The following is a 22,681-nucleotide window of genomic DNA, read 5'->3' on the forward strand; positions in this document are numbered from 1 at the left end:
GAACTAATGCAGCCTCACTGTGAAGCAGGGCTATAGTGTTTTCTGGAATAAAGCACTACCATTTAACTTTAGATATATTTTATGATTGGAAGTCATAAATCTTGGCATAGCAATAAAAATAAGTTTATAAAGAGAATTAAAAATAGCAGCAGGGATAACCAATCATCATTCAAGAAGGTTTTATTATTATTATTTTTTAATGTGGTCTTTGCCATGGTCTGGCTATAACTATGGGATAAATTGAGAGTTGGTGAGAGCTGTGAGCTCCACATTTATCTCTCAGGTATTTGCGCTAGCTGGTCTCATGACAGCAATAAGTTTAATCATGGGGGTGTACGGTTTGTTCTCAGTGTATTCAGGTTTTTAAACAAGACTACAGGCGATCACCAAACCATGATTAGCCTGGTCTGACAGGTTGACTAAATGACTTCCCAGAGGGTTGGCGTGGTTGAACTAAATTCTTTATGAACATGATTTTCTTTAACATGGTTAAGTAATGTTAATAAAATGATTCTAAAAGCCAGCTCATCTTAATGTGAGCTAGAGAAGGCCCAGGATGAAATTGGAGAGAAATGTTCCTACACAGTCGCTTTTCTCTCTTACAAAGGATTTTTGGATGGCTCTAGATTCAGTGTGTTAGAACTACCAAGATGCTGCATGGCAGCCAAGAAGTCCTGCAACATGTCATAGAAAAGATGATTTTTTTTTTTTTTCTTTTTTAGGCGAGGTAATCCTTGGTTCACCTCACAGATTGCAAGGACCTTGTCAGCTTACAATCCCTTATTTTTTATTTTAATTTTTACATCTACAGCACCTGGTCTTCCTAGGTAGTCTCCCATCCAAGTACTAACCAGGCCCGACGTTGCTTAGCTTCCAAGATCAGTTGGGATCGGGCTTGTTCAGGGTAGCATGGCCATAGATGAAATGAGGAAATATTGATATCGCTTTTTTTGATGTCTAGAAAAGAATAAAAAAGTTTTTTGAGAGAATTGTGGATGGAGAAGTGCTTTTCCCTTAAATATGTTATGTATGCAGAGAGAACCAGACGTGAGCTCATAATCTTGGGCTTTAAAATTGAGTCCAGAGAAAATAATGTTTTTAAATAATGAATTTTTTGGCTAATTTAACTTTGATATTAAGTGATATGTTTTGTTTCGCTAGTGTCGATGAATACTTTGCATAAAAACCCTGAATTTATTCAGTGTGTCATCACACCTTGCCCAGAAGAATGAGTGTTTTATCTTTCCTAAGTGAACAATAATGTGGGTTAGGGGAAAGGCGAATGATTTGTTGAAAATATAAAATCTATTCGATTCATTACAGATGCAGAAGGAGGAAACACAAGGTCCATTGAGTCATTTGCAGTAGGTTTTCCTTTGTTTTAGTAATTAGTAAAAAGTAATGGAAATGTAGTGATACAAATCTTTCTATCTCTTATGAGAGTTGTACAGAATTAGCCATGCATATTTGCTTATTTCCCCACTAAGTTGAAGGAGACTACACTTGGTTTCTGAGTGGAAAGTCATACTAAGCAGATACCAGCGTTAGCCACGATGTTTAGTGAAGAGAGATGAAACCTACCTTTGTGAGTACCCCTACTACAAATTCTACAATTTTTTTTTCTCAGCCAAGAGACAGAGCCTTAATTTTAATTACTAAGCATTGACTTTCAGCAAGAACATAGCTTTCTTCATGGAAATATTACAGGAAGTAATTAGTGATATTGTGCATGCCAGGAGGGCATGGTGATTTTATGTGCATGGTTGTTTCTTATTCACATTGTCTTAAAAATTTCTTTAGTCACATATTTAAGAGATTTAGCATCTTCGAAACTTTTTTTTCAACAATAAAGTGATGAAGACCTGATGAATTTCTGTTTACCTCCTATATGGTCATTGTTTATTTTATTTTTTTTTTCGTAAGTAATCAGAGTAAAATATTTACATGGATGAGGTGATGAGTAACATAAATCCAACTCTCAAGTAGCACTGGGGAAACTGAATATCGACTCTATTTTTGAATTGAATATTTTGGTCAGAAATCACTATTTCATTCATTTCTCACTATTTCTGTCTTTCTTTTCTCCCTTACACACCAGTCATTTCCAGTTACCATTTTTTTGTCCCTGTCCCTTTGCTCATGCTTTATGCCTTTTCATAGAATGTCCTCTTCCATATCAGGAAGTCTCAAACAGGAGCTTTAGCCTACTAAGCTGCTATGGTTCTATGTACTGCTTTATACTCTTTTTTATAGGGCTTTTAAATTGCATTGAAACCCATAAATGGTTCTGCTTTGATTTCTCCATGCATCAAGCATGAAACAATTCTGGGCACTTATTTTCATTCTTTTCAAAGAAAACACATAAGGCATTAGTGAGAAATGTGGAATTTATCGAAGAATTCATAGGCAAAACTGAGGAACGGTTGTATATCACACATAACAAACATTTCACCACCGAATACCACCGGCCGTCTCTCCTCTGATGCCAGTCACAGTATCTTCCTCTCTTACAATCTTTTTCCAACCCCCCAAATGCCTACATTTCTGTCCTGTTTTGGATAAAATATCATGTAGTTGGTTTCCAGGTCTACAAATCCTGGCTGTCAGCCCAGACTCTAAGCTTACTTATTAAAACATTTCATGAGCAAATGATGGGCTCTCCTTAAGATGCTCTCTCTCTCCAGCTGATAAGAAAAACAAGGTTTAACTGCATATTGTTGTTATGTTTTAGGTAGTGATATTACATCTTTCTTTTACTAGATTGTATGCTCCACAGAGGCAGAAAAATGTGGCACTCAACTCCACAACACATTTTCTTCCTAATGTGTCCCTTGTCTCAGTAAATGCTCTTGTAATTTACTCTGTCCCCTAAGCTAGACATCTTTGATTCTTCCTTTTTTTCATCATGTTCCTGGCACACATTCTAGTTGGTCAACAGATCATAGTTATCTCACCTTCAAAATTATCTTAATATTCTATTTCTACTGCTCTCATTATAACTTTACTAGATGATTGTAATAAGTATCTGTTGGTCTTGCTCCCTCTCATATTGCTACCCCTGTCCACTGCATTCTCTGCCTTACCACCCACTGTTTTTTGCAAATACTTCATATCACCAGAAAGAGAAAGAGAGAGAAGGAGATCCTACTGTGTTTGGAATAAAGTGTGGTCTGAAGCTCTTTGCACAGAATTTCAAACCCTTGGCAATTTTATCCCAGTCTATCTCTTTGCCTGGTCACTCCTCTCCATTTACCACACGTTCCAGACCCAATGAAGCATTCACATCAAGTCCCTAGGACCTGACATGCAAACCACTACCTTTTTTACTTTGCTTATACTATTTGCTATGCCCAGAATATCTTTTCCTCAGTGTCTTTACTTCACGAGCTCTGGATCGTCCTTCAGAGTCCAGCACAAATTTCAGCTTTCCTCTGAAGCCTGCCTGCACTCTTCCTTCTACATAGAAATAATTCCTGTCCATAAATTGTATGATACATTTTCTTATTATGATATACTTATCATGCTACATTATGCCTTTAATTATTTCCCTAGTTTCTTGCCCATTAACTAGAGGAGCAGGAAGTGGGATTTATTTATCTTAAAATCTCTATTGCCACATCAGTACTTAGTAATTATTAATTGATTAATTATTTATGTATTCATTCATAATATGTTTTAGGCAGTAGATGGAGTTGTAGGTACAATTCAAAAATCACAACTGTGAGAAATTCCCCCGAAAGAAAGGTCAAGGTGTTATGAAACTTGGTCTGTGCTGAGGAGATTTAGTTTTAAAAGGTGACATAAATGATGATATAAAAATGATACGTGCACTAAGATGTAATAGTTGAGTAAGAATTAAGTAATAACCCTGAGGTCGCTTGGTGATGAGTATTTCAGTTCGGGGAGCAATAGCAGGTGCTCCGGAAGGATGGAGCATGTCTTGTTTAAGATGTGGAGGAAGATTACGTGCCTCGAAAACAGAAAGCAGATGGCGATGGTGAGAGAGGGAATGGAGAGAGGAATCGCATTGTAGGGCGTAGAAAAGATGTTTAAGAAACTAATGGAAACCCGTTTCAGGGTTTCTAGGAGAGGATGACATGATTAAACTTGCATTTTGAAAATAATATTCCAATTACAAAATGGAGAACAGATTGGAGGGAGGAGGCAAGAATGAGGGCAGAGAGACCAGGCAAGATATGGTAGAGGTAGGAAGAACTGGATGTATTTTAGGAGGCAAAATTAGCCAGATTAGGTATTGAGTTGGTTAAGAAAATAATGAAGGGCATATTATGAATGATGGTTAAATATATGCTATGTGCAGCTTAACGATATCATTAAGTGATATCGTTCAGTGAGATAGAAAACATAAGAATAGAGTGAAGTTATGGGTAGCAGTGATGAGTGGGGTGGGTGTGGCAGGCCATGAATTTGGTATAGTTCTGAGGGGCCTTTAAATATCCTCGTAGAGGTGTTAAGTTATGCTCAATGAAACACCTAGAGCTTGAGATAAAAAAAAAAATCGAGGAAACTCTTGTAGGGTAATAATTAAAGCGAATAGCATGAATTAAATTACATGAGGTGGGGGATGGGTATTATATTTAAAAAGCAAAGGATCCAGACTAAAGCAACATTTTAAGATCTGGCAGAAAAGGTTAATCATATAAAAGAGACAGAGCAGGAATGGCCCACTTTAGGAAACTTAATAAAAAATTACAGAAGCTGAGGGCAAAAAGTGCTTCCCAAAATGGATAGGGGAGTGAGCATCAAGTAAATATCAAGTAAAGAGATATATAGTAAATAAGTACCAAAAATACTCCTGGATTTAACTACATTGGATTGGGGAGTCATTGAGAGAAAATGAAATATGGGAATTATAGAAAGGTTTTTTTAAGATGTTTTGTTCTGAAGTGAGGAAAGATCCAGTGTTTGCTAGAAGGCATGTGAAGTCAATAGAGGATTTTGCATTTGTGATTTTTTTTTTTTTTTTGGTATTTATTTTGTGGAAGAGAAATTTAGCTTACTTACTTGCTGATGAGAAGGAATAAGTTAACAGTGAAAGATTAGAGCTTAACATGCAAAAAAATTGATAGTCTAAAATCCTGAGGAAGTTAGTGGGATGAGGCTGATGAAAACAGAGCTGGGAAATAACAGATTTAGTCACAACTTAACCTTTTCACAGGCTGAACGATTTGACTGTTGGCTCAGTTGGGATTGATGTCAATTCCAACAATTGTGATCTCAGTTTATCCTGCTGGGGTTTTGACAATGCCAGTAGCTTTATACTCTACACCTCCACAGCTCTGCCTGTTAAGGCTTCAGAAATGGCAGAAGCACAGTCTTTGTATCAGTTAAGGTTAAATAGGGTTCATATATACGAAAACTATAATTGAACCCGGAACTTGCAAAGAGTCTACATTACAATTTTGTCTTGATCAATCCATTGTACCAACTAACTTAAAAGCCAGTTGTGTACTCTTTGGCATAAAATATACAGACACACACACAGACACACACACACTTTTTTTGAGTTAATAAATTTCTTCAAGTTCTACCATGATGCTGAGTCATACCTATGGAAAATGAATTTGTGTCACTGGGGACGGGGATGAAGATAATTTCTAAGTAGTTATCTTCTGCATCCGCATTGTTACGCTACACAGAATGGAAACCATTGCCAAGCTCAGTTCTGATTTAACCACAAATGCCACAAGCAATGATATACCAATTGCCTACTCTCCAATAAGTTATTGCTCAGAACCAAGCCTTCCACAGACATTCATGTGAACAGTCTATGCATTAAGCATACATTTAAAAGGGGAGAAGTTACATTGCTATTCTCAAATGAAGTGATTGCATTATGTCTGCCATACTCAACGCACATATTCTGCAGTGTTTGAATAAAAGCTTTGGCTTTAAAACGTAGCTGGTCTTGTGGAATGACGTGATATTTAAAAGTCTTTAAAGGTGTGTAGCACATGCCAATTTTCTGTTGTAACATATCCAAGAGCACTTACGTTGCTGGGTAAGGGGACCAAAAAAAGCCATGGTTAAGAGCACACATTATTTTGCTGGGTCATTCCGAAGAAAACAATTTATGATTCAGGAGACGGTTCCACATTTCTCTAAGTGCTCCTAGTTCTAAATTAAATCTCTGCTGCCTGGGCACAGCTGCCTCTGTGTCACTTTTTTGAAAGACCTCAGATTGACAGACATTATTTCTGTGGGTTTTTGTTGTTGTTGTTGTTGTTTTTTAATATCTCAGTTGAGTTTGAGGAAAGTGCAGACAGCAACCTTATCTAAACTGCCACAATTGTGCCTCACCACCCTCAAACAAATGGCTGAACGCAGCACGCAGATAACGAAAGGCCTTTTGAAATAGATTGTTGAAGGAGATTGCCCAAGAAGACTTACCAGATTTCTTATTGCTTAACCTTTCACTCCACATTCATTCAGAAAGAAGAACCCATCTTGGTAATGGTCTGACTTTGCATTTTGCCTCAAACATTTCCATTCCTGTTTAACTCAAGGCATATAAGAGATCAGAACATTTTCAGTAAACCTCGCTGTCCATATCTTTGCTTATGGAGTTTTCACTGCAGAGACAAGTCTGCACTAAAAACTGTACTTCTGAGTTCATAGTTTTTTTCCACCACAAGGAGGAAGCTATGGGAGTTGTGCGACTTTGAGTCTAGAGTAATCAAGATGACCAAGTTGATCAGCTGGTAGTTGGAGCAGTAGAAAACTTTTGAGACCACTGGCTTTTATTTTGCAGTTACATTTAATGTAGATTCACAAGGTCAAATGTGAAGAAGCAGGGATTCTTCTGTGACCCTTCAGAGGTCTGGAATGGCATTATCTGCCATCTCTGCAGCTGCTCCACTGAGCAGAGAGAGAGAGCCTCACACCAGTCTACTCTCTTACTGGTTTAAAAATGATTTTTGCTAAGGAAAAAAGAATGCTTTGTTTGCCAAGGAGCACTGTGGTCCAATGTGTGTTTATCCTTTTAAATTTAATTTGATTTGTTCTTTAGGAGGGCCTGTAAATGCTTCAGGGGTATAGAGATGGCTTAAGCCTGAATGATATTTGTCATAATAAAGTACTATTTTTCTGAAGATTCTTTCACCACTTGTGTGACTGCAAACAAAAACAAACTGGTATGAGGATGAATATACACAAAATAGTCAATAATATCTGTGGCAAAGACTGCAGCATAGCTATGTTCTTAATTCTTTTAGGTGTTATCCAACACCTCGCGAGGAGTTCATTTCTCTCTATTTCTCTTCTTTTTATTCTTTCCTTTGCATTCCCATTCTAGATGATCAGAAAAGTATCTTTTTTAAATAGTAGCATCTGAGAAGATTGGGAAAGAGACCTCAGATTTTTAAACTGTTCCAAGGAGCTGAACTTGCCTAGCAGTGTTGGAAGGGTAGAGGATGGAGGGTGGAAGTCAGATAAGGGGCAAAGCCAGTCCCATACCTTCAGTATCCTCTTACACTGGAAGGATGTCTCTCTCTCTCTCTCTCTCTCTCTCTCTCTCTCTCTCTCTCTCTCTCTCTCTCTCTCTGTCATTAGGCTTTGCTTCAACTTTGGTTGAAAGCAAGTGAACAAAATCACCGAACTAGCCAATAGAAAAAACTAGCCAGATAAAGGTCTCTGGGTCGGCTTGTGGTAGTGTGGGAGCCTGTATGTGTGTGCATGGAGTATGGTAGATAGACGTGTGTGGTGAAGGGGGTATTGCACAAGGCAGCTTACACATCTTAACCCCCAGATTCATCTGTGTATCCCTGTAAGTATCATTCAATGACCGCTATATATGTTTGTGTGTGAGAGACAGACAGAATAAGTGTGTGAGAGAAACAGAACAGTAATGTGTAGGGGAAGTTGGAGGAAGCAGGCAGGGTCAGAAGGGGCCCCTAAGACAGAGTCAGATGACTTGTAAGCATTCCATGGGAATCGTTGTCATCTGCTCAGTGTGAGGAATTGAATAGAAACGTGGCTTGTCCCTGATCCATGGAATGGGGCCCTAATCTAAAAGACAGACATGGGCATGTATTTAAGGATTATTCAAAGGGAATTGCCCAGCAAAATGTGGGAAACTCAATTTACTTGTGAGAGGAACAGTAATTACAGTGAAAACTATTCTGATTTTCCAACATCTCTGTAATACGTGGTTGGAATGCAAATGTTTCTGCCCAGGAGAATGAAATTGAGAAGGTGGAAGCAGTAATAGGGAAATAAAGTTTCTATTCTGGATCATCCTCTCCCAGGCTGGAAGGGCCAGAGTGTTACTCGAGCAGGCAGTACTGAGAGAATATTGGTATGAGAAAGTCATGCATAATGAAGAAAATCAGCACAGTCACTTTTGCTTACACTTTCTTCCATCTAGAGGGCACATGCCCTATCTTGCTGTCTCTTTGATCATTGGCATAAATTCCTCAAGTTGCAATTAAGGTTCTTTATGTCTGTTTAAAAACAACAAAATAGGAAAGTCTGATGACAGTTATCGTTTCAAAATATATGTCATGACTCCTTAGTGAATAGCAAAATCATTTTACTGGGTCTTGATCACCATTAAAAAATAGAATAGTGTATAAACCCCCCCCCCCAAAAAAAAAAAAAACAAAGAATGCCTTGGAGCATTGAATCTAATAATATTGTTTCAAGAAATTTTTGTTCTAGTTCTCCGTGTGTGGAGTGGGTAATGATGTGGAATGTATTTCTCACCATATTTTCAAATATTTGAAAGCCACTGATCTTTGGTTCACAAAACGACATCACTGTTGAGTATGATGGAGAGAAGGAAAAAGAAAACCCAAACTGTTGATGGAGAATCAGATTTGAGTTCCACTCATGGCTATACTACTAAATACCTGAGTAACTATGTTGGTTGTCTTTACTCAACTATAAAATTAAGCATTTAATCGAATGATCTCCAAGACCCCGTCCAGCTCTAAAAGTCAGACGTAATCTTACTTTTAGCTCAGTGGCTGACATGGTGATGAATGAAGAATTGGTCAGAAATTAAAGATCTGAAGCTGCATTTGCCTTGCCCAAACTCCCTTCATTCTTTAACCAGTAGAGGAGGAGAGCTCCAGCCTCTATTTTATTATAGTAGATGAACAGGAAGGCTAATAAAAAAAAAATATCTACATTGAGAATCCAAACTCTTTATATAAATTTTTATATCTGGCCAGTAAGACCCTTGGTAGCCAGAGCCCAATTTATTTTTAGTTTTTTTCTTTTTTTTTTTTCCACTTAACCACCCTGTCACTGTGGTTGAAGCAGGCATATTGGTTTGCCCAATGTATAATCTCAAGTCCCATGAAACAAGGGTTCACAGCCACTAGAGTCTCTGACTCTGGAATTTACTTTTCATTTTTATTCATTGAGCACTCTTAGTCTTGCCTTTAAAACGGAAGTGAAAACATAACTGTCTGATAATGAATTTGAACTCTCTTAAGAGCATATTTTAATGCGTTTTGCTAATGTTGAAAAATACAACATCACTGTCTACTAAAAATGTATCGAGTTCTTATTTTTTTACATTATGTTTGTGATATTTAAAATGGCAGTCATAATTTGTCTTTAGGTCAAGTAATTAGGATTTATTTTAATATTTTATGTCTGTCTTCTTAAAAAAAAAAAGGAAGATACTTAGTCTTTGAAAGTGGGGAATGGGAGAACAGCAGGAAGAAAAAACGATTATCAGCAGGACAAGAAATACTGTGCCAGCGCCCTTTTAAAGATGCAGTGGGGAAGCAATTCTTTTGTCACCATTTAAATGTTCCTTAAATGGAGTTTTTGTATGCTAATGGAAATAAATCCTAGTCACTCTCCCTTAATTGAGGCTCTACCATGCAAAATCTACCATTTGAGAGCACAGATGGATTTTTATTTTTGAAAGAGCTTTAACTTTTGGGGGGAATCAGAGGCCTATTTGTAAGAATAAGACAGAATTTTACATATTTTGGCACTTTGTCTGATTCTTTTCCTTTATCCTGAAACTTAACACAGTTGTCAAAAGCTATCAACTAAAAACATGAACACAATACAGCATGCATCCTCCATACTCAAGGAAATCATGCATTTAATACTAAATGTTCAGAGGAGGAAAACATGGCAACTCTTTTGGTCACATAAGTATGTGGTTCAGTTTTTTCTGTGTTCTAGCTTAAGTCAGACAACCATCTCTTAATAAAAGTTATCAATTTCTCCATACTTAGTAATTTCCTATGCAAGCAATTGCGATGTACTGTATTATGGACAAGCAAATTGTGTGATTAACGAAGACTTTGAGTCACAGTGGAAAAAGCATAGATCCAAACTTCATTCCAAATCGATGCTTTTATTGATTAATTAAATTAAATCTCTTTATCTGAGAACATATTAGATTCTACCCTTTAGTTTGGTTCCAGAAATATAAAAACAATTACAAGATGCTACCCTATAATATTTGACTATTATTAGTGATTGAAAAAAAGCAGAATGATAAGGCATATCTTCCCTCTGTAGGTCTAGATTTTATCTTATTAGTACTGTGTATATATTTCTATAGAATCTTTCAATGTGTTATGTTTGTCAGTTAATACATGGGAATATTTTTTCCTATTTACATGTAAAGAACTTGAAACTCAGTCCTCGCCTGATGAAATTTCAAAAAGAAAAAATGATATACTTAGTACATTTCCTACAAATTCTACAGCTACAAATAAAGAAAATTCCAATTACTTTCAAAACTATCTCCCCTTGTATTAGATTAGAAAACCACTAATAGCTTTTGAGCATGATTGTCTAATATTTTATTCAGGTCTTGCTTAGAAACACATTGAAATCATTACCTGACTTTTAAGAAGGAGGAATTCTTTTTCCAATTAAAAATAAACCCACTGGCACACCCTAGCTCTTATTTCTTTTGCCTAGAAATACTCATTTGACTTTCAGATTAGGATATAAAGGGATATCAACCAGAGAAAAGTGATGTTCTTGGAGGTGACATTTTTCAAAGTTCGTTTGGGCAGTACTTAGCCACAAAATTAACCTTTTAGTTTTCATATTATGGTCAACAAAACAGAAAATACATACCACATAGCACTAACATTTCCCTTTCTGTTTTCCAGGGATCATTAATTTTATTTGAAATAATGGCAAGCAAAACTCTGAAAACACTATACTCACAAAACATAACATGTTAAAATGAAAGTTCACAGATGTTACTTTTGGAAATTCTAAGCTAACTTAGCACAATTAGTGACAAATCAGTATGTCTCTATTCAAGTTAATGATGAAATCCTAGAACATAAATTGTTGATAGACACACTAAACCTTAGCGTGGTAATTGGTACTTTGCAATTAGAGGACACTAGAGGCAAAGTTTAGCTTTAAAATATTAGTCCTAAAAAGATAAAGAAAAACAGATGGCTTAATATATTTTGTAGCACTTTCTGAACATGGGTGGAATTTCAGGCCTACGATTTGTTTGAGAAAGTAAACTTTTGTTAATGATACATCACCTTGAATTTGCTGTTTCCTTCACCTAAACCCCATTCAACGGGATGTTTTGTGTAACATGAGAAGAATCAAAGAAAAATGCAATGCAAATGATCTTGTCTATTGCTTTGCCAAAACAAGTATTTCCAATACGTATTTTGAAGATAATTTTATAGTCTGGAATGACATAATCTTATTCTAGACGTAAAGGATGAGCGCTTGTGTCTTAGAAGCCTGAAAGAACACTGAATACGTGAAAGGCTGTTTTGGTGTGCAGGATTCTGCTTTGTTCTGGAAGACCGATGCTTTTGTATGATCAGCGACTATACTATACAATTCTTGAGCTTGTTTTCTATTTTCATACAATCTGGCTCATTTTTGTGGCCTAAAGATATACTGCAATTTTTCGATTTCACACTTGATGGAATAACACTGGAATAGTTCTATTAAGTTTTGTTAAAAATTTTTTGGAATCTTAGAATAATGCAGTATCTCAATATGATGTTACAGGCCATGAGAAATTCCAAGTCAGCCCATCGATCACTGAACACATTTTAATGGCCTTTTGAGCAGACGTCAAAATGAAATTCATAGCCAGGAATATTCTTTCAATGAATTTTATTTTGAACTTCTGATTAATAGTCAAAATAAAATGGAAAACATTTGAAAAATAAACAAATGCATAAATATTCTGTGACCACAAATTGCTTGAAGCCAAGCTCTGAATAGATAAACAAATATTTATATTTAATATTACATTAGTTATATACATTTTTAAATATGTAGTCAATATTTTTTTCTTGAAGGTTTCTTTCTTATGTTTTTATTGTACTCTATCTCTGATTCCTCGATAGCGATTTTTATTCTTTTAAAATTATTTTTGTTTTCTACTGTTAACATCCCATTAATTTAAAACTTGAGAGCAGCAAGGCTGTTTTACTAATAACATTAATTGTGTTAGTTTTGTTATGAACAACATAATGTTGGTTTACTCTTTCTTTACTTTAAATCAATTACAATGTTTTAATGATTTATAAAAATACAAGAAAATATAAAATTGTTCAATATGTGATCTTCCGCAAGTTTCAAATGGTTTCGTTGTAGATCAGTGCACTTTACATATGTTTATTAATGAAAGAATCAATGTCCCTAGGTCCCTCTTTCTCTAGTATAATGGTCAGGTAGAAAAATTAAATAATGTAAAGAGAGGGAAAGGAGAAAGTTGAGCTGCTTCGTGTGGTGATGAATTCTCTGTCTTGAGAAAGTTCGAACTTAAGCAGCATGACATCCCAGGAGCAACACGGTAGAAAAGAATACTGCCAAGTTAGGAGTGAGGTGCAATGTCTGGCCCCCTTCTGTATTTCCACGATCCTTTCAAATTCCACAGCTCACTTTGGGGTAATTGTTGTTCCTGTTGATGATGTGTATTCAAAAAGGCTAACTGAGAATGAATGAAAATAAGATGCTTTGGCCAGCCTAAGGTCAGTGCGGCATTATTTTAAATTTGAACACCTTTATGTACAAGTAACAACACACCGGGAAAAAAAAGAAAGTGCATTGAAAATAAATGAAATTTACTGTCTTAGCTCACAAGAAGCCTGTAGGCAGCTTTACCCCCTGCTCAATTCAGAGTTCACGGTGTGGGCCTCTTTTGTCTTTTTGTTTTGTCATCCATAGTTCATGATTACTCTGCCTTCCTAGTCAGAAAGAGGTTATAGCAGCTTCAAGCTCCATCTTAAGGCTACAGTATATCAAAAATATGAAGAGAGGTTGCAGATTGGGGCAGGGGAGAGTGCCTTGAAGCTTTTATCCTAGCACATATGCTTTCGTCCAGGCACTATCCAGTAGACTTATGTTTGGATCTGTAGTAGTTTCCAGGAAAAACAGAAAAGTATGTTAAAGTTCTAGCATCTTCACCCTCAGAGCTTAGGGGTTTGATATTAAGGAAGAAAGGGCTCGAAATAGCTCTTGGGTAGGGGACAAAAGTGTCTTCAATGAGTTACAAGAACACTGAAGTTCACCAAAGAGATTCTCAAGGTGATTCTTAATTAGAAACTGATCGCTTTCATCAATAGAGTTGAAAACATTCCCGTGATTATTGCCAAAGACATAGATACAAGACCAAGAACATAGAGATTAGAAACAACTGTCAGAGCAAACATGTCAGAAGTAATCTTAGAGTTAGTAATTGTCAGTACAATATTTTGTTAATATAGTTTGTAGCTAAATGACGTCACTGTCAGAGTCATGCTTCAGTCTTTTCCAGTGATTTTTTACATTCAATTGTCTAGTCATAGGTTGACTGAGAATTCTCTCAGACCCATGAAGGCTTCCCCGTCTAAGCTTTAACTCTCTGCATTGTTCTTCAAGTCTCTGTCCCTCATTTTTCATTTTCCTTCCTCCCTCTGTGTGTTAGTCAGATAACCAGTGCTTAAGTAAAATGAGCGAGGAGTGGGGGAGCAAGAAAGTAGCTAGAGATTGGATGGTGCGCAGTTTTTGGAGCCAGAACTCTGGGATTTTATCTTCTTTTCCCCAGAAGCATGAGACAGCTGTCTACTGTGTCAGCGAGTCAGGAGAAAATTAGTGCCAGCAGGTGAGGTGGTGACTGACGGATGCCACGTATTAATTAAGTGAGACAGAAATATAAGCGGGGAAAGAAGAAAAGGGAGGAGAGTGCGAATGGCAGTTCTGAAGGACAAGTAATATGTTTCTGATGGCTTTTCAGAGAACCCCCACTTGACCTTTCATAACTCACAGGGATGGCCACTACCCACCCAGGAATAACTTGTCAAGAAAAAGTACTCTTTCAAAATGCCACCAGAGAGCCCACCTCTGCACCTTTCCCTGACAATAGCTCCAGCAGCCTCCCTACTTACTGTCTGAGCATGGACCCTGCTTCTCCTCTTGGGCAGTTTATGGGCAGCCATTTCTTGTGAAGGTTCAGACACTAAATTTTCCTCAGTGTGGCTTCATAGCTTTCTTTCCCATTTATTGTTAATATTTTGATGCTTCGATGTCTTAAAAAAACTTTCTTGCTGGGAAGAGACATTGTTCCAGGACTAGAAGATTCTTAGACGTAGTTAGGAACCAAAGGTGCGTATTATAGATACACAAACAAAACAATTTAGAGCCCCTAACTCTCTGTGCCCAGGCACCCTAGGAGGCAATATTCCTCTTCCTTAATCCTATCAGGACCAGGCAACTTGGGGCCACACTCTATACCCCAAAGCCCCCCCAAAACTTCAATATAGGTTCTGGTGTACACTTTCCCCTCCCATTGTTTGCCTCCTGACCACTCCGATGCTTTCCCACATGGCCCTGCATGGCATGCAACGCCTTCTATCTCCAGGATCTTTGAGTGAAACAAACTTTTTTTCTGAGCCTCTGTTCTGTCTCCTCTTGTGGCTGCACCCAATTGGCCATGTCATGAAAGAATACAGAACATCCACCCCCAAATATTTTTACTGTGATCTAACTCTCCAATATTTAAATTAAATGGTGAGATTTCAGAGCAAGGCTTCAGCTCTGCACATGGTGCCTGACCTAGGAAAAAATGCCCTGGAATTGCAGTGTTATGTTGAGTTTCTAAAATAAACCACATGTGCTGAAATTCATATTATTAATTCATGTTGCTGCTTACTGCAGCTGCTATTTACCAATCAGAATGGGAGTATTTAAATATTTTAACAATCAGTACTGCCATAACAATGTGTTCTGGCTAACATCAGCCCTGGATCATCCACCCTAGGTAAATATTACCCAGAGCCAGATCCTCTCAGTGCAAAACAGGTCAATGGGACCTCTTACACACTGCTGCCTTTGTAGTGATAGACAATGTGCTTCTGGATTTTGATGTTTTTGTATTTCTTTCAGGCTTTTTTTTTTTTCGATAAATGATGAGATCTTAGCTTTTTATGGGTGCTAAGAGGAGTGAACTGGGTCAATGTTTTATTCACTAATAACTTTACAAAAGCCCTGTAGAATTTTGGACACTAAATGAAGAGAAACCAGATACTAAAGTAGTAAATATTTTATTAACAGAATATGATTTAATCTTCAATTTATTTTGATTTTGTCATTTTTGGGTAAAGGCTGTTAATCTTCAGATTTCACTAAACTCATCTTTTTTGTGTTGTTTTAAAACATTTTTTTAAAAATTTTTCAATTACAGTTGGCCTGTTAGTTTCAGGTAGAAAACATAATGATTAGACATTTCTGTAATGTAAAAGTTATTACCCAGATAAACCTAGTACCCATCTGACACTATACATAGTTATTACAATTATTGACTACATTCCTTGCGCTGTACTTTATACCTACATGACTATTTTATAACTACCAATTTATACTTCTTAATCCCTTCCCCTTTTTTATCTGTCTCTCCCCTCCCATCAGGCAACCATCAAAATCTCTCTGTGTCTATGAGTTTGTTTCTGTTATTTGCTTGTTTATTTTGTTCTTTAAATTCCACATGTAAGTGAAATCATATGGTATTTGTCTTTCTCTGTCTGACTTGCTTTACTCAGCACAATACCCTCTAGGTCCATCCATGTTGTTGCAGATGGCATGATCTCATTCTTTTCTATAGCCATCTAATATTCCAGTGTATTTATATACCACTTTTTTATCCATTCATCTGTTGATGGACACTTAGGTTGCTTCCATATCTTGGCTATTGTAAATAATGCTGCAACAAACATATGAATGCATATGTCTTTTTGAATTAATGTTTTGAGTTTCTTCGATTAAATACCCAGAAGTGGAATTACTGGTTCATACTTTGTTTCTTGTTAGAGCCTTTATTTTAAAGTTTATTTTGTCCAATATAATATTACTATCTCAGCTTTTTCTTTCATTTCCATTGCAGAAAATATATTTTTCCATCCCTTACTTTCAGTCTGTGTGTGTCTTTCCATCTGAAATGAGTCTCTTGTAGGCAGCATCTATGAAGATCTTGCTTTCTTATCCATTCAGCCACCTTTTGATTGGAGCATTTAATCCATTTTCATAAAGTAATTGTTGATAGATATGTAGTTATTGCCACTTTATTATTCACATTTTTGATTCTTTTTTTCTTCTTCTTTAAGAGGTCCCTTTAACATTTCTTATGATACTGATTTGATGGTGATGGACTAATTCATTTAGCTTTTTCTTGTCTGGGAAGCTCTTTATCTGTCTTTCAATTCTAAATGATAGCCTTGCAGGGTAGAAAAATCTTGGTTGTAGGTCCTTGCTGTTTGTTTGTTTGTTCGTTTGTTTTGTTTTGTTGTTGCTGTTTTACCATTTTTAATTTTTTGTGCCAGTCTCTCTTGGCCTGAAAAGTTTCTGTTGAGAAATCAGCTGACAGTCTTGTGGGAGCTCTCTTCTAGGTAACTAACTGCTTTCCTCTGCTGCTTTTAAGATTCTCTCTTTGTCTTTAACGTTGGCATCTTAATTATGATGTGCCTTGGTGGGCTCTTTGGGTTCATCTTGTTTTTAATTCTGCACTTTCTGGACTTGTATTTATACTTCTGTCATTATTTCTTCAAACAATTTTTTAATCCCTTGTTCTCTGTCTTACCCTTCTGGTATTCCTATAATGTGAATGTCGTTATACTTAATGTTGTTCCAGGGGTCTCTTAATCTGCATTTTTTGTATTCTTTTTGTTGTTGTTGTCTGAATGATTGTTTTATGCTTTCTTCCAAACCACTGATTTGATCCTCTGCTTCATCTTATCTATTGTTGATTCCCTCTAATGTATTCTTCATTTCAGTTATTATATTCTTTATTCCTGACTGTTTTGTTGTTGTTGTTGTTGTTGTTTTCTATCCCATTTTTATACTTCCTATCTCTTAGTTAAAGTTTTCACTGAAATCATTGAGCATCCTTATAACCAGTGTTTTGAACTCTGCATCTGGTAGATTGCTTCTCTCCATCTCATCTAGGTCTTTTTCTGGAGTTTTGTTCTGTTCTTTCATGTGGGATATGTTTCTTTGTCTCCTCATTTTGGCTGCCTTCCTGTCTTTGTTTCTGTGTATTAGGTAGAGCTGTTATGTCTCCCAGTCTTAGTAGAGTAGCCTTATGTACTAGAAGTCCTGTGAGCCAAGTGGCACAGTCTCCATGGTCACCTGAGCTGGGTGCTCTAGATGTATCCCCGTGTGAGTCGTGTGCACCCTCTTGTTGTAATTGAGCCTTGATTGCTGTTGTCATGTCAATGAGTGGGATTGACCTTCAGGCTGATTGGTTGTGAAGACTGGCTGACTACAATAGAGGAGCTGCTGTGCAGGTACTGACCCTATGAAGCAGAATTCACTCGGCAGGGCTCTGCCCTTTGGGTATGTCATTTGTGGAGGTGGGTGTGTGATGCTCTGGTTTGGTCTGAGGCTGGCCACCAGGTTTGTTGGTTCTGGGGCTTATTGGGAGGGGCTCTGATGCAGGCCAGGGTCGGCTGCTGACTGTGTCCTACCTGGGCCACTTGGTATGAAGTACAAAGTGATCTGCAAATGTTTGCCATTCATGCTGGGTTTGTAGGTTCCTGAGATAGTCTAAGCTGTGAACTGAGGGCAACTTCCACCAATGTCAGGCTTCAGGCCACTTAGCAAGAGGTGTAGGATGTGCTGATATCTGATGGTATTTGTTTAGTGTTTGTGAATCTTTGAAAAATTTTAGGAAAGTCTGTAGCATGAGCCAAGACAGAACATTTGTATGGAAAAGCCACTGGAAGTAGCTCGATTGGGCCCAAAAGTTGGCTTGGATGGGGTCTCCGGGAATATCCAGGGTCGGGTGAATAGTGTTACTTAGGCTGATGGAAACTCAGTTATGGCATCTGCCTGCTTGTGCAGGTTGGATGGGGGGAACGGCTCAACAAAGGAACAACGACTTCTGCCAGTTCTTCTCTCTGGGAGAAAGCTGCCCCTACAACCTTCTCCAGAAGCCAGACAATTCAGCTTCTCCCCATGTGCCTCTGACATCTTTCGAGCTACTGCCCCAGATCTGGAGCTCACAGCAAGTGAATCCATCAGTGAGTAAATCCATGTATGGGCCCTTTAAAAGGAATTCCTGGCACTCTAGCAGCCCACTGTCTCACTCAGCCACAAACTTCACTGGTTTTCACAGCCAGAAACTATGGGGACTTCTCTTCCTGGCACTGGAACCCTGGTTTGGGGAGCCTGGTGTGGGGCTGGGACCCCTTACGCTTCAGAGGGAACCTCCACAGCTGAGATATCCCTCCTGATTTTTAACTGCCACATGTAGGTGTGAAACCAGGTTGTTCATGATCTCTGCCCCTCCTTCCAGTCTCACTGTGGCTCTTCTGCATGTACCTAGGTGTAGGACTTCTGTTTAGCTAGACTTCAGGCAGTTCTCAATGATGCTTGTTTGATAGTTTAGTTGTGAACACAGCATTTGCCTACTTTGCCATCTTGACCAGAAGCCCTAATCACATCTTTTTGATTAAAGGCTATCTAATGAAGAACAAATGTAACATTATCCCACCTCATACACTATAATTTGTACAAATATAGCCAATGTTTAGTTTCAAAAAGAGTCAACCACACAGATCCTATTCATCTTCCAAACTATTCAGAACCTGAGGGAAGAGAATAAGGCATAGTAGAAAGAATACAACCTTGAGCAACAGAGGTACCCAGGTCTGAACTCTGCCTCTGCCACTTTCTTGTTCAGTGAGTGCAGAGATTATTTAAATTCTTTCAACCTCATTTTCTTCATTTCTTCCTTATTCAACCCTTTTTTATTTTTTATTTGTTATTTTAAATATTTTTATTTATTTTAAAATTGAGTTTTAATTGACATCACTCAATCTTTTTGTGTACTATATGCCCAACACTCGCTTACCATGCTTGAGCAGCATAAAAGAATGTCAGGTGGTACCATGGACAGATCATGGGCCACAGATGAGTATCTGCTTGAAAAAGACTGTAGACTGAGAAAGGAAAGACAAGGGGTTTAATTTGGCAATTCTAAGTGGGGTGATGAGGTTCACATTATTGAGTTAACTGTATGTGAAAGGTAAGGAGACCCTTATACTGCTCCCTTTTCCTCATCTACACAAATAAGTTTAGTTCACTACTTTAAACTTAAAGGTCTTCTCTCCCATGGGCCATTTTGACTTTAAACTAGATGAAGGGACTCCTCATTCTTGATCTTTTTTCTTGTGCTCTGCTCAGCTGCTCTTTTGCTTCTGATCATCTTTTAGCCTAGGTTTTCTTCCTTTGAAGGTTTCTTAGTAAAAGAGTTTTTGAATTTTAGAGATTTTCTCCTCTAACACTGTTTCAGTTTTATTTTTTTTCCCCTGTGTCTAGGAAGCTTTATACACTCTCTGTAAGCACCGCTGCCCCCTACATCCACCTCCACCCCTAGCACATACCACTACCAAAGTTGGTAGGTAGAGGTGCAGAATTTGCTCTGGAACAATAACAAAAAAATACATTTCCGTACATAGAATCTTCATATTCATATCCAGAGATGATCCTACTTTTAAGGGTTTAAATTTAAATTAGTGAAATGATGTTTGTCTTCTCAGCTTTTAAAAAAATGTCTACATCATATCAGAAAAAAACAGCTGACACTAAGTCATGTTGCAGTAGTAAAAAAAATGATACTGGATGTGGCACTAATTCAAATTGTGTTATTATCTACATGTTTGGCAAAGACAGTAGTGGGTCTGACCTCACAAGGCCATTTGTGTGAATCTGTGTGTGTGTGTGTGTGTGCGCTTGCGCGCACGCACATGCCTGTGCCTGTGTAGTAAGAGTTAGGAGTGAATATACACAGAAGCAGGCTGTGAAGCAGCTTGAACTCGGCGAAGGGAAACTTGATCTATATCTAGTTAAAGCTGTACAGGGTGAGAGGAGCCCTGAATCCACCTTCGGCTGTGAACATATAAGTGCCCCTGCATGGAATGCTCTGTCAAGGGAGGAAAAGACATGAAATCAAACGTCATGTGTAGCTCAACTCAGATCTAATTCCCGATAATTACATTTCATATGCTTTTTTGCTATAAAAGTGTATAACTGTGTTTAATTCTTCTTAAGTATTAATGGCTTTTTAAAGAAAGTTGCTTGTTTTATATTTGAAAATTCACTGAAGGGCATAATGCAGCAGGAATCTTAAATGCATTGGGTTTGATGAAACCAGGGAATTTACTCTTACGGAAGCAGAGATATTTAAATGGATTTTTTATTAAAAACTTTGAAGTGTTTGTATATGTCCTGACCTTTTACTGACGAGTACTCCTACTCAGCATGACAGGGTAACTGATATTGGGCTATCCCACTCATTATAAACTCATCACAAAATATTGTGATCCAAGTAGACACAATATTTGAAGCAACTATTTTAGATGTTTGAGAAGTGGCAACTCAAGACTGTGATCTCTGAGGAAAAGGAAACACGAAGTGAACCCCATAAAGAAACCCTACTATTGCTTTCTCTTGGAGGGAATTTCCAGCTTGCAAAGTAGGGAAGTAGAGCCCAAACAGAGCATGACAGTCTTTCTGAGTTTAGGAGGCAGAAATTGGAGTTCAGAGCTGCTAAATGGGTCAGAATTTGTAGAACTAAGAACAGAGAGAAAGGAGCTGTGCAAAGAAGGAAAGCCTGCCAAGGAATCATTTTTAATTTTTTCATCAAATATTAAGCTGTGAGTGCATATTGCACACTGGAGGGCTGTAAATATAAGTAAACGTAGGCTGTAAACAAGCTGTAAAATAAATATAGGCTGTGGAGGTCTCATATTTCTGAGAGGTGGGAGTTGCAACCAGTTGGAGCCTTGATGAACACGATGGGCATTCAATATAGGTCACTGAAAGTTTATATCTTAGGAGTAGGGCTACTCTAGATTTAGAATAAAGAATAATATAAACTTACCCTAACAAACAAGATGATGATCCACTGCCAGAATAACATTCAACACTCTTTAAAGAAAGATTTTTAAAAAATATTCTCTCAACAACATAGCATTCATAATGTTTATGTTAAAACATTGCTACATAGGCATAGTGTCAAGAAATTGTGTGCTCCATAGCCAGGGGGTGGAAATTGTAGTAGAGACAGACCCAGAGATCACAGAGATTTTAGAATTAGAAAGCAGAGTTTAAAACAGAAATTTATGTGTGTTTAATTTAAAGGAAGGAATGAACATCATGAATAGTCAAATGGGAAACCCAGTAGAGAAATAGAACCTTAAAAAATTGAAATTCTGAACAGAAAAATCCAATAACTAAAATGAAAAATTGATCATTTATAACTCATAAATATTTAAAAAATCTTCTTATCAAAAGCATAAAACAGGGAGAAAATGTTTGCAATTTATATATCTGACAATAAACTTATAGAAAAGTATGTAAAGAACTTTAATAAATGAATTTTAAAAAACCCAAACAGCACATTTTAATAAATGGGCAAAAGACCTGAACAGATGTTTATGAAAGAAAATAAACTAATGGCACATGAAAAAATGTTCAACATGATTAGTCACTACGCTTATAAAAATTGAAACCACAATGAGATGCCAGTATATGCTTATTATAATAGCTACATTTTAAAACTCTGACAAGTATATGGCCATGCTACTCTGAACAGGCCTGATCCCATCTGATTTCGGAAGCTAAGGAGGGTCGGGCCTGGTTAGTACTTGGACGGGAGACCACTTAGGAAGACCGGGTGCTTTAGGCATAAAAAAATAAAAAATAAGGGATTGTAAACTGACAGGGTCCTTGCAATCTGTGAGGGCAACCAAGGGTTGCCTCACCTAAAATAAAATAAAATAAAATAAACTCTGACAAGACAAAAATATTGACAAGTAGCAATTGAAGTTCTCAGTCATTGGTGGTAGGTGTGTAAAATGATACAACTAATTTAGAAAACCAGTTAGCAGTATGCGTTAAAGCTACCATTACATTATAACTCAACAATTCCATTCCTAAGTATTTATCCAAAAATAAAAATAAAAATAAAAACATACATTGACAAAAATACTTATATAAGAATGTTCATAGCAGTTTTATTTATGATTGTTGCAAACTGGAAATAACTCAAATGTTCATCAACAAGTGAATGGTTAAATAATTTAAATTTATACAATAAAATCCTAAGCAGTAAAATAAAAGAATTACTGACACATGTAAGCACATAGATGATTTAAAGTATGGGAGAGGATGTGCATAGGTTATATGCAAATACTATTCTTTTATATAA

General features: G+C 37.1%; 2 pseudogenes; one reads left to right on the forward strand and one right to left on the reverse strand.

Annotated features, from left to right (window-relative positions):
* Positions 1–802: 802 nt before the first annotated feature.
* Positions 803–921, reverse strand: LOC111733290 (annotated as a pseudogene).
* A 21,119-nt stretch (positions 922–22,040) lies between these two features.
* LOC111733191 lies at positions 22,041–22,159 on the forward strand (annotated as a pseudogene).
* Positions 22,160–22,681: the final 522 nt, after the last annotated feature.

Source organism: Pteropus vampyrus, unplaced genomic scaffold (assembly GCF_000151845.1).
Source record: "Pteropus vampyrus isolate Shadow unplaced genomic scaffold, Pvam_2.0 Scaffold13, whole genome shotgun sequence".
In the NCBI taxonomy this organism is placed as follows: Eukaryota; Metazoa; Chordata; class Mammalia; order Chiroptera; family Pteropodidae; genus Pteropus; species Pteropus vampyrus.